Source organism: Chrysochloris asiatica, unplaced genomic scaffold (genome assembly GCF_000296735.1).
Source record: "Chrysochloris asiatica unplaced genomic scaffold, ChrAsi1.0 scaffold00122, whole genome shotgun sequence".
In the NCBI taxonomy this organism is placed as follows: Eukaryota; Metazoa; Chordata; class Mammalia; order Afrosoricida; family Chrysochloridae; genus Chrysochloris; species Chrysochloris asiatica.
The window spans coordinates 10036504-10052301 of record NW_006408640.1 but is presented as its reverse complement, the minus strand read 5'-3'; the positions used below and the strand labels follow the sequence as shown (position 1 = coordinate 10052301).

At 38.6% G+C, this 15798-nt stretch overlaps 2 pseudogenes; both read right to left on the bottom strand.

Moving 5' to 3' along the window:
• LOC102839594 overlaps positions 1-15798 on the bottom strand; it is a 223903-nt pseudogene that overhangs the window by 14555 nt on the left and 193550 nt on the right.
• LOC102826272 lies at positions 6022-7525 on the bottom strand (annotated as a pseudogene).

Sequence of the window (15798 nt, the reverse complement as noted above, 5' to 3'; positions counted from 1 at the left end):
TCATCTTTCTCCCATGGAGAAGCTGGTGGGCTTGAGCCACCAATCTTTTGGTTTAAGTACTTAGTTTCTAGAGCCACCACTCCCATTTCATAGTAAAATTTTCCAAGAGAAAATTTTACTCTCAAGGAATGTTACAACACACTAATGGCCTGTAAAATTATAACTGATGATATGAAGTGAGGGGAGACACACAAGAACACCCAATTTGGTTACTGCAGACAGTACCCATTTGACCTAGCTTCGATGGCTTGATGATCAGAACTCGAGTAGAGGAAGATAAAGAAATTTGATAAAGAAAACAAGTGTAATTTGCTACAGTTTGATGAACTTGACCTATACTTATGGATGTAGTAGCTCAAAATACCAACTGAGAGGGAAGTAGTCTTCACATCAAGGATCAAATATATCCCCTCTGCACACAGGGTTGCTAGGCTTGGGCAACTTAGACATTGGCTACCTAAAATGGAGGTGCTATAAAGGCATAAGTGGCTGGCTTACAAGTTTTCAAGAGGGGGATTAGTTTCATAGTGTGCAGGGAAAGGTAGAGTCGCCACTGAATAGTTTTCATCTTGTCTAGATGGGTCTGGTGAAGAGATGCAGATAAAATTCTTATGATTCAATAGTGAGTAATTGTGATCATGATTAACTGTGATTGTCACAATTGTAAAGGCAGAAGTTTTGTAACACAAAGGGGGGAGTTGTTAATCTTACATTCCAGGAACAGAGAACCCTAGCACCATTAAGGGAGAAGAGCAGGAATGGAATGTGGGAACCTATCCAGAGAAGCAGCGACACCAGAGATGGAGGAAGAGATGGCAACATGGCGAGATTGAGTAGCTGAGGACTCTAAACTCATGAAAAGAGAAGGGCTGTGTGCTGGTGATCAAGAGGCAGGCTTGCAGAATGTGCTCTTTGGTTGTTTAAATGATTATATATCCTGAGTGTGTTTGTGTACATCAAAACAAAACAACAACAAAAAGCCACAGAGGGAATAGAAGCAAATACTGTTGAATGGTGATGCATGGATGGAATTGTAATTATTGTAATTAAATGAAATATGATCGGATGAGTGCAAAACTGATGTTCTCCAATGTAAACTGTCACTCAATTCACAATAAAAGCTTTAAAAAAATTATAGTTGAAACCAATGAAATATACTGTTGTTTGTTGTGGCTCAGTGTCATCCAGTTGATCTAACTCTTAGCAACTCAGCAGAGTTTCTCAGGAGCAGCTGGTTCGTTTGATCTACTAACTTTGTGAGAGTTCAACCTTTTGATAATTCAAAAATGGTTGCAGCACTGCATTGACAGAGAGCTGCCAGAAATTCAAGCTACATTCGGAAGAGGACATGACATGAGGGATATCATTGCTGACATCAGATGAATGTTGACTGAAAGCAGAAAATACCAGAACGATGTTTACTTGTGCTTTATTGACTATGAAGAGTTGTGTGGGTTATAATAAACTATGGATAACATTGGGAAGAATGGGTATTTCAGAACTTGATTGTTCTCATGAGGAACCTGTACATGGACCAATAGACAGTCATTTGAACAGAACATGGGATACCGAATGGTTTAAAATCAGAAATTGTGTGTCCCAGGGTTGTACCATTTCATCATACTTATTCAGTATGTATGATGAACACATAAACCAAGAAGCTGGATTATATGAAGAAGAATGTAGCATAAGGATTGAAGGAAGACTCATTAGCAACCTACCATATGTAGATGAAATAACCTTGCTTGCTGAAGTGAAAAGGACTTGAAGTACTTAATGATGAAGCCAAAGACTACAACCTTCAGTGTGGATTATACCTCAATGTAAAGAAAACAAATATCCTCACAACTGGACCAATAAATAACATCATGATAAATGAATAAAGGATAAAATTGTCAAAGATTCCATTTTGCTTGGCTCCATAATCAGGGCTCATGGAAGCAGCAGTCAAGAAATCAAGCAATATATATATATATATATATATATATATATATATATATATATATTGGGTTAGGAAAATCTGTTGCAGAAAACCTCTTGAAAGTATTAAAGAACAAACAGGTCACTTTGAGGATTAAGTTGTGCCTGATCAAAGCCATGGTATTTTCAAATGCCTCATATGCTTCTGAAAATTGAACAATGAATAAAGAACATCACAGAAGAATCGATGCACTTAAATTTTGGTGTTGGAGAAGAATATTGAAAGTACCATGGGCTGTCAGAAGAATAAACCAAACTGTTTTAGAAGAAGTGCAGCCGAATACTCCTTAGAAGCAGGACCCTCTCATACTTTAGACATATTATGATGAGGGGAATAGCCCCTGGAGAAGGACATCATGCTTGGTAAAGCAGGTCAGTGAAAAAGAGGAAGACACCAAACAAGATAGATTAGACATAATAGCAGCAACTATGGGCTCAAATGTAACAAAAATGGTGAGGACAGCACAGGACAGGGCAGTGTTTCGTTCCGTTGTGCGTAAGGTCACTGTGCATCAGAACTGAAGTGTCTACAAGTAACAACAAGCTGTCCAAATAGTAACTATGATTTGCAATGCCTCAATGGCAACAGATTTACACATAAGTTCTTTTCAACGTTTCCATTTTAATATTTTGGTTCAGTTGCAATAACTTGTTAGGCTATTTTGTATCATAGAGCTGAATAGCCAAATGCATTTTAAATTAAAATATTCCAATTTAAAATACATTTAATTTCTGCAAAGATCTTGAAAACATATTTCCTTCTAGTTTATAAACATTCATGATTTTTACATAAACTATCACACAGTCATGAAAGACATTTTTCTAGGACCATGTCCAAAGGATACCTGGAGCATGACTCTCCTCAAAATGATACAAGTCCATGTGTGTACCATCAGGTGCTCACTTTTATGTATACATTATTAATAAATGAAAGTAGTATATTTTGGCTCATAGACCTTAATGAAGTATTTCTGTTCTTTGGAAGGGTTTAAAGTCAATATAGTTCATCTAAATGAAACTGTAAAAAAAAAAAAAAGTTACTTAGACATGTGTGATGATATATTAACGTATGTTTATAACTGTATCTGCTCTCAAGCATGTAGCACATGTGAGAAATGCTGATACTTCCCCAATGTCAACATATGCACTCAAATCTTTTGGGGGGATCTTCTTTTATGAGGTGGTAAATTTGCAGTTAACCTGACCCAAGTGTGTGATTAGATTAGAAGTGCAGTCTGCATTATGCAAAACAGGAAAACTCAACTGCCCATGTTAAAGAACAATGCATTCTTTAACTGCCTGAGCAGTGGTCCCTGAAGCTAGTAGATAGTAGAGGATTTGCATAAGGCTTACTGCCCTCTCTGCCCAATCAGCAAGGGTCTCCGGGTCTTTTAGAATTTTACCTAAGTAATCCATTCTGGATCTCTGTTATTCTACAGTCTGCAAAGAAAAACTCATTTGTAGTTTCAAATATGTATAGGCAGGTTCCAAATTAAAGAAATTGATTGTCAATTCTATTTCTTTTAAATTAGTTACAGAAACAGACCAAGAAAATGTATACTGAAATTTAGTGTGGGTAAAACAATATTGTCTTTACCAGAAATAAGAAGCAGCATCAGGGATCTCTCATTAAATCTTGAAATAAGTTGCTTGAAAACAACTGTTTTTGTTTTCAAAACAACCCTGGGATATTAGAGCTTGAGGGACACCTATATCTTTCAGTGGCATATGATCAAAACTGCCTTTTCTACTATAAACTATTTTGAAATATTAATCAAATGATTTTTATTTTAATCATTGATTAATAGAATCAGTATGTAAACTATTTTTAAATTCTTGTTGTGTTGTTGTTGTTGTTGTTATGTGACCTCAAGTCGGTTCCAATTCACAGCGACCCTATACAGGGTTTCTGAGGAGCAGCTGGTGAATTTGAACTGCTGACCTTGCAGTTCAAACCAACTTTGTGGTCCAGTGCATTATCCCGCAGAGCCATACCCGGACTACGTTATAAGTACTATTGCTGTTGTTAAATGCCCCTGAGTAGGTTCTGACCCATAGCGACTCTGTATAGGGTTTACAAGGAGCGGTTGGTGAGCTCGAGCCACTGACCTTGAAGTTCAAACTAGCTTTGCAGTCCAACGCATTAACCCACAATGTCAATGCTGCAAATGGTCAAGTGCTTAACTGCTAGCTGAAAGTTCAAACTGGCCTAGAGACAACTTGGGAGACAGTTGGTGGCCTGTTCCAAAAGGTCACAACCTTGAAACTTATGTAAAGCAATGACAACTAACAACAACCTAAAGTGTGAGGGGCCTCAAACTTTACGGAAATAGTCCATTACATTTTAAATCCATTTTTCCATGAACTTTTAGAATCCCCCTGATGTATACAAAGATGATTTTCTTTCTAATAAATTTAAGAAGTAAACTAATAACAAAATACAAGATTCCATCAAGTACAGCCTAGTCTAATATTAATAGTAACATCAACAACAGGCTATAATTTTACGTTTTCACTATGCTTTATAGGGTTGCCAGGATTTGAAATCAGCTAACAACAAATCCAGATGTTCTTCAGACATTAAATCACTTAGTCCTTACAGTATCTCTGTGTGGTAAGTGTTATTATAGTTCACATTTTACAGATGAATAAACTGGGAAACAGAGGTCAAGTAAGTCTTCAAAGTCACAAAGCTAAAAGATTGTGGCACTAAAATTGAAACCCAGTTTCATGTCTGGACTTTTAATCATTCTGCCAAACTGTCTCTGTGGCTAGAGTTTTTTCTGAATATATTAGAGAAAGTAAAAATGATACAATATCTGGCCTTGTCCAGGCTGGGTGCTTTGCCAAATAGATGTTGTCGATATTAATGTATTTTAAAAGACCTTTGGTAATGTTGCTTATGTACAAAGAAATTGGAATATGCGGAAGGAATTTACATTGTTAAGTGTTCTGTTTTGTTCTTTAATTTCATCCCCAAATGCACGGAGTTGCCATAAGAATAGACTCTGTGGTAAAGAAGAGGTCCTTTGGAAACAAAGGCACATTCTCTGCATGGAATTAAATGTAATGTGAGGAACTGGCCATCTGGATAAATTTTTATTGGCACAGGCTGTAATTTATAAAATTGTGATAAAAAAGGAGAAAAGACAACCCTGGATTTCTTCCAGGAAAAAAAAGAAAGAAAAGGTTGTATAGCCCAGTCTTTTAAAAAATAAAACTGGAATGATATTCACATACATAAAATTAATCATTTTAAAGTATACAATTTGTGACATTCAGAACATGCACAATGCTGTGCAATCACCACCAAAGCATTTTTATCACCATGAGAGAAAATCCCCTACCCACTAGGCAGTCAGCATGCATTCAGCCTTTGCCCAGCCCCTAGCAAGCAGCAATCGGCTTGCTCTCGTTATGCTGGACATTTCGTATGAATGTAATTGTAATAATATGTGATCTGTGATGACTAGTATCTTTCATTTAACATAATATTTTTGTGGTTCATTTACATATGTATCAGTATACGTGGTGGTGGTGGTGGTGTGCCATTTTACGTTCCGACTCATAGCGACCCTGTACAGAGTTTCCGAGACTGTAAATCTTCATGGGATCAGAAAGCCTCATCTTTTTCTCCCATGGAACGATTGGTAGTTTCGAACTATATATCAGCACTTCATTCCTTTTACATCTGAATAATAGCCAATTGCATATATATCATATTTTCTTTATTCCTTCATTAGTTATTGAACATTCTGTTTGTAACTTTTGCCTATTGTGAATAGTACTTTAATGAACATTCATGTATAAGTTGATTTATTTGACTAATTTTTTTTTTTTTTTGGATTGGCTCAAATTTTATTTTGGAAAAGACAATTTGCTTTCATTGGGGTCATGGACAAAAGAGGGTACCCAAGCAGTAGACTCCCCAGGGTAGGTTGAGATCTGGGCCAAGCCTCTAGTGCCCCTGTACAGCTCCTTCTCCCAAAAGCTTCAAGGAGGTCAGGGGCAGGTATGGGCTGGGAGGACCACAGTGGCCATTCACTTGGGCAAGACATCAGAAGATTCGGACACCAGCTTCCCGTCACGGGTCTCGATCTTCTTTATAACCACAGCCTTGGTGGAGCTGGTGCGACTAAAGGAGCTGGAACCCCCGCCAGAGCCGAAGCTGGACTGGAAGGAGCTCAGGCCATAGTTGGCACTGGGGCTTGTGAGACCCCCGTAGGTCGAGCTCAGCGCACCAGAGTAGCCACTGGTGGTCTTTGTATGAATACTCATGTTCTGCATCCCAGACTCCAGCCGGCTCTCCTCGCCCTCCAGCAGCTTGCGGTAGGTGGCGATCTCGATATCCAAGGCCAGCTTGATGTTCATCAGCTCCTGGTACTCCCGCAGTTGCTGCGTCATGTCCTGCTTGGCTCGACGCAGGGCAGCCTCCAGCTCCATCACCTTGTTGTTGGCATCCTTAATGGCCAGCTCTCCACGCTGCTCAGCATCAGCAATGGCAGCCTCCAAGAGAAGCTCTCTGGCCTTTGAGGGCATCAATCTCAGCCTGGATCCGGCTGATAGTTCGGTTCATCTCAGAAATCTCAGTCTTTGTACGATGAACTTCACCCCCATGCTTGCCAGCCAGTGTCTGCAGCTCCTCATACTTGATCTGGTATATGCTTTCGGCCTCAGCCCGGCTTCGGTTGGCGAGCTCCTCATACTGGGCCTTGACCTTAGCAATGCTGCTGTCCATGTCCAGGGAACGGTTATTGTCCATGGATAGCACCACAGATGTGTCTGAAATCTGGGCCTGCATTTCACGAAGCTCCTCAGCATTCAGCTGCCGGAGAAAGTTCATCTCATCGGTCAGCCCTTCCAGGCGGTACTCCAGCTCTACCTTGTTCATATAAGCTTCATCCACATCCTTCTTGATGAGGACAAAATCATTCTCCATATCTGTTCGCTTATTGATCTCATCCTCGTACTTATTCTTGACGTCCTCCACCAGCCCCTGCATGTTGCCCAGCTCTGCCTCCAACTTCAACTTCTCCTGACTCAGCATGTCCAGCTGCCGCCTCAGGTTGTTGATGTAGCTCTCAAACATGTTGTCCATGTTGCTCCTCGAGGTCTTCTGCTACTGCAGAAGGCTCCACTTAGTCTCCAGCATCTTGTTCTGCTGCTCTAGGAACCGCACCTTGTCGATGAAGGAGGCAAACGTGTTGTTCAGCGTCTTGATCTGCTCCTTTTCCTGGGTGCGTACGGCCTGGAAGTTGGGGTCCATTTCCCGCTTAACGGGGTTCAGCAGGCTCTGGTTCACCGTGACGGCCATGATGCCCCCCATACCTCCTACCCCGCTATAGCTCCCGGACAGACCCATGCTAGCGCCCAGGCCGCCCCGGTAGCTGCTACTGCTGCTGCCCACTCAGGAGAAGGACGAGGAGGAGCTGATTCGGGAGACAGGTCCGCTTGAGTAAGAACGGCTGCTGAAGGCCCGGGGGCCAGAGGTGGACACCTTGTAGGATTTCTGGGTTACCCTGATGGACATGGTGGAAGCTGAAGAGGAGGCAGCAAGCAGTAGAACGAGACAGAAATTGGAGGAGCCAAAAAGTTGCTTCTACGTCTTATTTGACTAATTTTTAATGATTTTGGCTATGCACCTCTGGGTAGAATTGCGCATGCTTGACTTATACTGAAGTATTTTCCACTGTGGACACATCATTTCACACCTCCACGATCAATGAATGAGGATTCCAGTTTCCCCATATTGTTTCCAATATTTGTTATTTACCATTTTAAAAATAATAGCTATTTTAGTGGATGTGAAGCAATGCCTCATTGTGGTTTTGATTTGTATTTCCCCAGTGGCTAGGGAAAGAAACCCTGGTAGTAGAGTGCATACCTGTTGAGCTGCTAACTTCCAGGTCAGCAGTAAGAATCCACCAGCTGCTCCCCAGGAGAAAGATGAGGATCTATAGACTTGGCACACTCTATATAGGGTCACTAGGATTCGGAACTGACGTGACAGCATGCAGCAGCAGTGATGGCTAACGATACTGAGTGACGCTTCATGTGGTTTATGGTCATTTGCATACTTCTTTAGAGAAATATCTGTTCATTTTCTTTGCTAATTTTTAAAATTGTCTATTTGTTGCTGAGTTGTAAAAGTAGTAATATATGCTGAATCCTTATCAAATACATGATTTTCAAATACTTTTCCTATTTTGTAGGGCTATTTTTCTTTTATACTACCCTTTAGTGAACTTTTTTTTCTTTTCTTTTCTTTTTTTAATTTTGATGAGGTTCAATTTATGTGCATTGAGTGTTCCCTTGTTCTGTTTGAAAGATTGCCTCTTGGTCTACGTACAGGTTCCTCAAGAGCATAGTTAAGTGTTCTGAAATAACCCATTTTTCCCTGTGTTATCCATAGCTTGCCATGATCCACACAATCAAAAGCCTTTGCATAGTCAATAAAGCAATGGTCATTCTCTGCTTTCAGTCAAGGTCCATTGATATCAGCTGTAGAGATACTTATGGAAAGAAAGAAGAAAGGGGTGAAAAAACTGCGTGAATGTATGGAACGTTTGTAAACCAACATACTGGCCAGGTTGAGGCGTGTGTTCGTTGGTTAACCTTACATACAAGGAAAGGCTGGTGTGCATGCATAGACATAGGGTTAACAAGGAAGTGTTCTCACTCCTAGGAAACTGCTCTGGACCCAGGTGAGTTAAACTTAAAGAAAAACACATTGTTTTTTTTTTGTGTGTGTGTGTGAGGTCAGTGTGTCCCTTTAACTCCACTCCCACCCGGAAGGAATGTTCTTTTATTTTCGCATATTCTCCCCTGCTCTTGTTTAATTAGCTTAACACAAGTCACAGAAGTTATCACTGTGCTTTGTACACATAAAAAGATTTGCAACTGCAGGATAAAAGTCTTTTCACTTCCTTGCCAGCAAGACTGAAACTTACTCTTGTCCATGGCTTTGTCAAATCCAGATTCCTTAACGCTGGACGATCTCTACAATCAGCAATGATATACATCGTTCCATGTTGTCGTCTGAATCTGGCTTGCACCTCTGCAGTTCCCTGTTGATGCACTGTTACAGCAATTTTTGAGTTATCATTATCAAAACTTTACTTGCATGTGATATTCTGCTCAATGATTTCCAAATTCCGTTGAGTCACCTCTCTTTGGAATGGGAACAAATGTGGTTCTCTTTCAGTCCAAATTTCTTGGCATAGATGAGTAAGTGTCCCCAGTGTTGCATGGCTTTGTTGAAAGATTTTATTTGTATTCCCTCAATACCAGTAGCCTTGTTCTTTCCCTATGCCTGCAGGGCACCTTGACCTCTTTCATTATTATTGACTCTTTGATCATACCTTTTGTAGTTGTTAAATATTGACCATTTCTTTTTGGTGCAGTGACTGTGTATTCCTTTCATCTATGTTCTTTTGATGCTTTCTACATCATTTAATATTTTGCCCAAGGAATCCTTCAACATTGAAATTGAGACTTGAATTTTTCTTCAGTTCTTTTAGCTTGAAAAATGATGAGCTTGTTCTTCCCTTGGTTTCCCAACTAAATATCTTTGTACATTTCATTATAATAGTTGACTTTGTCTTCTTGAGCTGCCCTTTTTTTTTTATTTATTTTTTTATCATTTCTTCCTTTCGCTTTTGTGTCTCTATGCTGGAAAGTTACTGTCTCTTCTAACATCTGTTTTGATCATTTTCTTCTTTCTTGTCTACTTAAACGTCTTCTTTTGCTTTCGTTCTGTATGATGTTCTTGATGTCAGCCCACAGCTCTTCTGGTCTTTAGTCAATTGTGTCTAATGTATCAAATCCATCATATTCAGATGGGATATGTTCAAGGTCATATTTTGCCTCTTCTGGACTTGTTTTTATTTTCTGCAGCTTCAGCCTGAACTTGTATATGAATGATTGATGGTCTGTTCCAGTGTGTCCCTGGCCTGGTTTTGGCTGATGATATTGAGCTTTTCCACTGTCTCTTCCCACAGATTTAGTCAATTTGATTTCTCATGTTTCATATGGTGAGGTTCATGTGCATAGTCATCTTTTATATATATATTTTTAAAGTATTTTCAATGAATAAGTCATCGCTCTTACAAAATTTTATCATGCAATCTCAAGCATTATTTCTATCACCAAGGCCACCTTTTTCAACTACTAATCCTTCCTCTGTTTCTTCCTTTTGGTTTTCAATAGTTAAACATTCAGAAGTAGTTGGTCTCTTCTTCCTAGTCTCTCTTAGTCTACAAACTCAGCTGAAACTTGTCCACCATTGGTGGCCCTGCTGGCTTTTCAAATAAAGATGACATAACTTCCAACATCACAGCAACAGACAAGCCATTGCGATGCAACAAACTGGTAGACAAAATGGTGGTTCCTGATCTTACAGGGAAAGTTTCCAGTGTTTCATCAGTGATTATGGTTTTAGCTTTGTGATTACAAAGGGCCCCTGGTAGCACAGTGAGTTATGACTAGTTGAGATGCCAACTGCAAGTTTAGCAATTTGAATCTATCAGCTGCTCCACAGGAGAAAGATGAGGCTTTCTGCTCCTGTGAAGATTTATAGCCTTTGAAAGCCTACCCAGATCACAACGAGTCAGAAGCAACTCCACAGCACACAACCAACCAACCAACCAATTGCGTGTACGTAAATTCTGGTAGCGTAGTGGTTACGAATTGGGCTGCGAACCTTAAGGTCAGCGGTTCGAAACTACCAGCCGCTCCGTGGGAGAAAGATGAGGCTTTCTACTCCCGTAAGGATTTACACCCTCGGAAACCCTGTACAGGGTCGCTATGGGTCGGAACCGACTCAACGGCACTTAACAACAACAACAACAAAATTCCCTTTACCAGATGGAGGGAGTTCCTTTCCATTTCTAGTTTTAATCACTAAAGTGTTTTTTTTTTGTTGTTGTTGTTGTTGTTGTTGTTATATCAACAAAGGTACTAGTGTAAAATGTTTTTTCTGCATCAACTGGGAAAGTCATGTGGTGTTTCTCTCCTCATTCTATTCATGAGGGCTATTACAAAGATTACCTTTTGTTTGAACCACTCCTTCAATTCTGAGATAAAGCACATGTGGTCCAGGTGTATGCAGTTTTTTCATTATGCTCATGGAAACAGTCTGCTAGTAGTTTGAGTTTTTGCATCACACGGAGTATTAGAATGTTCTAATTTTCTTTTCTTGGCATGTTTTTGTCTGACATTGGTATCAGAGTTAATTTTGGGTTTGTGGAATGAGTGAAGAAGTGATTACTCTTCTATTTCTGACAAAAGAGTGAGAAGAATTTGGTGTTAATTCTTCTTTAAATAAAGGTATAATTCACAAGTGCAGTCATCTGGTCTGTGCTTTTTGGTTGTGGTTGGGAAGGTTGGATTACTGATTCAGTCCCTTTATTGCTACATGTCTTTCCAGATTTTGTTGTGGTTGGTTAGATTTGATAGTTTATGTGTTTTGAGAATTTTTTCCATTTAATTTAGTTTATCTACTTTGAACATACAACTGTTCATGGTTTGTTGTTGTTGTTGAGTGCCGTTGAGTTGATTCCGACCCATAGTGAACCTGTATAGGGTTTCCGAGGAGTGGATGGTGAGCTTGAACCGCTGACCTTGCAGTTCAGATGGCTTTGCAGTCTGACGCATTTACCCACAGCACCACACCAGGACTCCTTCTCCTATAATTCTTTTTTATTTCTGGAAGGTTGGCATTAGTATTCATGTTTTCATTTCTGATTTTAGTAATTGAGTTTCTTGGTTTTGTTCTTAGTCAGTCTAGTTAAAAAATTTGAAAGTTTGCTGATCGTTCCAAAGAATCAATTTTTGGTTTTGTTGATTTTCTATAATGTTTTTCTATTTCATTTGTCTCTCCTCTAATCTTTATTGGCTTCCTTCTGCTGTCTTTGGGTTCACATTGATTTTTTATAGTCCATTACGGTGTAAGGGATCCCTGGTGGTACAACAGTTAAGCAATCCTCTACTAGCCTAATGATTGGTGGTATGAGTCCACTCAACAAACCTCAGAATACATGTTTGGTAATCTGCTTCTGAAAGGTCACAGCCTTGAAGACCTCATAGAACACAGTTCTGTTCTACAAAGAAACAGTCACCACGAGCTGGGATCAACTCGATGGCTACTAATAACAAAACAGCAACAAGGTGTAAAGTTAGTTTATTAATTTGTGAGATTTATATTTTTAAAATGTAGGGGTTTACCACTACAAATTTCCCTCTGGACACTGATTCCCCTGCATTCCATAAATCTAGTTGTTATGTTTTTGTTTTCATTCATCTCAATGAATTTTTTAATTTACCTTGTGATTTGTTTTTTAACTTGTTGATTGGAGAAGAGTGTGTTTTCAAATATCCATGTATTTTGTGAAATTTCCAGTTTTCCTTCCATTATTCATTCCTAGTTTATTCCACAGTATAAGAGAGGATACATTAGATGATCTAAGTATTTTTTAATTGATTGAGGCAGGTTTTATGACCTAACATAAGGTCTATTCTGGAGAATGTTCCATGTACACTTGAAAAAAATAGGTTTAGCGTGAAGTGTTCAGTAAAGATCTCTTGGGTATAGTTGACTTGTAGTATTTTTCAAGTTCTCTATTTCCTTACTGAGCTTCTAATTTTTCTGCCCATTATTAAAAGTTGGGTATTCAGATGTCCAACTATTATTGTAAACTCATGCTCCCTTCAATTCTCTTGACTTTTGTTCACATGTATAAAGAGAGGATCTGTTTTCAGATGTGTGCGTGTTTGTATCTTCTTAATGAATTGACCTTTTTTTTCAATATATTATATCTTTCAATGTCTTCCAGCAATATTTGGCTTAAAGTCTATTTAAAGTAGCCATGCCAGCTCTTTTTTATTATATGCTTGAAATACCTTTTTCTAAACATTAACTTTCCACTTTAAATTTAAAGATGCAACTAAGTGGAAAGTGTATGAATAGAACTGTAGCTTCCACTGTCTGACAGTAACAAACACCAAGGTGCAGGTGAGATTAATGCTGGCTGTGATGGTTAAGACTAAGTGTCAACTTCTCTGGGCCATGCTTCTCAGTTGTTCGGTAGTTATAGAATGATGTAATTTGTCAGTTATGTAATGATTCAATTTGTCAATAATGTAATGATATAGTCAACCTTCATTTGATCTGATGTGGTCATCCTCCATTGTGCACAATTTTCACTTAATGATTTGGTCTTTGGAAATTAACCATGTTGATAAGTGAGGAGAGGATGTATTGTTACTTTTCTGGGGTTCTTTATTTTTTTATATGGCCTTAAATTACCTCAATAGTGTCCCTTCATCTCTGCCTGAAGAACGCTATAGCTATCCCTTTATCACTTGTTGTAGAACTGGTCTACAAATTATGGACTCCCTCCACATTTGTTTAGCAGAGAATTTATAAATGTCTTCTTCATTTTTTGAAGGATCGTTTTGCTGGATATAGAATTCTTAGATAATTGTTTTTCTTTCAGTACTTTTCCCACTGCTTTCTGACCTACATGGTTTCATCTCATTTCTAGAAAAGAAATCAGTTGTTAATCTTAATGTACATAACTTGTATGTGATCAACCACTTCTCTTGCTACTGTCAAGATTCTCTGCTTTTCAAAAGTTTTATTATAATGTATCTAAGTGATGATACCTTCTTTATGTTTTTCCTACTTAAAGTTGGTTTAACCTCTGGATGTAGAGATTAATACCTTTAATCAAATTTAGGAAATTTTCAACAAAAATTTAAAAAAAAAAAAGTCTTCCCATTCCTCTCTGAGATCTGGTGTGGCACTCTGGGTTAACGCACTGAACTGCAAGGTTCTTGAATTGAACCAGTAGCTCCTTGTAAATCTTATACAAGGTGGCTATGAGTTGGAATAGACATGAAAGTCACTTAACAACAATGTTCCCCTCTCTTCCTCTGACTCCCATTATGCCTATTTTAGCACACTTGATGTTGTTCCAGGGTTTCATTAGGCTCTGTTCATTTGTCTTTTATTTTTTTCTTCTTCTCAAATTCAATAATTTCAACTGATATAGCTTCCAGTTAACTGCTTCTTTTTTTTTATTTTTTTTTTTTTATGCCTGATCAAATCTGCTATGTTAACTTTTCTGTGGACTTCCCTTTTATGTTATTTACTTTTCAACTCCAGATTTTCTGTTTCATTCCTTTTTAAAATTTCTGTTTATTGATATTTCATGTTTTTTTTGTAAAAGAACCAAGATATATTTTATATTTGTTTATAAAAATTCCATGTTTGTTTGTAAAAGAAGTCTCTCTCATGGCTTCTTTTATTTATTTCCCCATGATTTACTTTGGCTCATTCTTACCATATTTAAGAAAGTTGATTTAAAGTCTTTATCTACTAAGTCCACTGTTTGTGTTTCTTCAGGGGCAGTTTCTATTAATTTCTCCTTTGAATGAATGTGCCATTTCCTCTTTCATTGCATACTGTAATTTGTTTCTTGAAAATGTCCTTTAGGTTCTTAGGTTATGAATATCTGACTTACAGCCAACTTGAACTTGCCCTTTAATGTTAATTTAAATTTTTCCTCACTTGGAAATGGCTAACCCATCTAAAACTGTTTATCCTGCAGTTCTTCCTTGCACAGAGTCTAGAGATCAGTCTGAGGTGAAAGCTTAGGGTCTTCTTAGTATGTTTCTGAGTTTGTATCTTGCTCAGGGGATGCATATAGCTTTCTAAATTTCCCAGTATATCACAGTACTTTCCAATGCACTAATTTTCCAAAGAAATTCTCTACTCACCTCGCATTGTATTTGAGGAAAATATTGTTTTCCTGAGATGTAATCTTTGCCTCAGGTCAAAGCAAGTTGTTCACTAACCATGCAATGATTTTAAGAAATATTATTTCTCCAAGAAAGCTCCAAGAAAAGCGAAGCAGAGGCAAACTGATTGTGTCAGTTCTTTAGGTGTACCCCAAACAGGTCTAAACATACAAGTACACTTGTTTAAGATAAAGGTCTGCTCTTCTCTATATGAAAACAGGGACCAGGGAACCACAAAATTTTAGATGGGGATAAGAAGGAGCGTGGAAAACACCATAAAGCTTTCCTACTGCATCTAAATTGCCTTTTTTAAAGTAAATATCTGCTTAGTTGCTGTAAACCTTTGATTATTTTCCAGACTTCTGCCATAGTTGACTCTGGAAGTTTTTGTGTGATATTTTCCACAGTTCCATGGAGAGATGGGCTTTTGAATCTACCTACTTGACCATTTTCATTGATGTCATTCTTTTGATTTTTTAAATGAGATTTTTAAAATTCATACGTGCACTTGGCCTCAAGGCCCGATTTTCCATCAAGTGGTAGAAAGATACATAGTGGGGACAACAACACTAATAAGGCATGCTCACCATGGAGGGTTGGCCATTTTATAGCAAAACCAAAGGACAAAATTCAGAATGGGTGGGAAGAAGAATGGAATAGAAATAAGAACCACAGGGAGGAAGAGGAATAACTGTTGATATAAGGAAGGGATTTCAGTCATTGAGATGAAATGAAATGTATGATTTATTGAATGTAAAACTGACTATCTTGTCTTTAAGCCTTCATTCAATTTACAATGTTATTGTCAGGTGCCATCGAGTTGGAACCGACTCATAGCAACCCCATGCACAGCAGAATGAAACAATGTCCAGTCCTGGGCCAACCTCACTACCGCCACCACACTTGACGCCATCAATGATGTCACCTGGCTGATCCATCTCGTTGGGGGTCTTCCTCTTTTTCTCTGACCCTCCACCTTACCCAGCATGACATCCTTCTCCAGCGACTGTTCTCTCC